The sequence below is a fragment of the Penaeus monodon genome, chromosome 34 (genome assembly GCF_015228065.2).
Source record: "Penaeus monodon isolate SGIC_2016 chromosome 34, NSTDA_Pmon_1, whole genome shotgun sequence".
NCBI classification, from domain to species: Eukaryota; Metazoa; Arthropoda; class Malacostraca; order Decapoda; family Penaeidae; genus Penaeus; species Penaeus monodon.
In genome coordinates, this window is record NC_051419.1 from 9,160,121 (window position 1) to 9,160,325 (window position 205).

Below are 205 nucleotides of genomic sequence, written 5' to 3' on the forward strand. Positions count from 1 at the left end.
ATTTGTAGATCTGTCTATCATACATGTAGGTAGAGAGATAGTTATATGAAAAGAATTTTTTCTTGTTTTCCACATCCATACTCATTAGTTTATTACTGCTACTGTATTATCAGTATAAGGTGAGATTGATGTTGCATCTATTTCTTTTGTATAATTTATGTGTTCTAAACTTTAATGAATCGGAGGATGAATAACAAATGCTTAG

At 28.8% G+C, this 205-nt stretch overlaps 1 protein-coding gene across 1 annotated transcript in view; it reads left to right on the plus strand.

The window, feature by feature from the left end:
- LOC119594807 (basement membrane-specific heparan sulfate proteoglycan core protein-like) overlaps positions 1-205 on the plus strand; it is a gene marked incomplete at its 5' end in the record, with an annotated part of 219,836 nt that overhangs the window by 191,295 nt on the left and 28,336 nt on the right.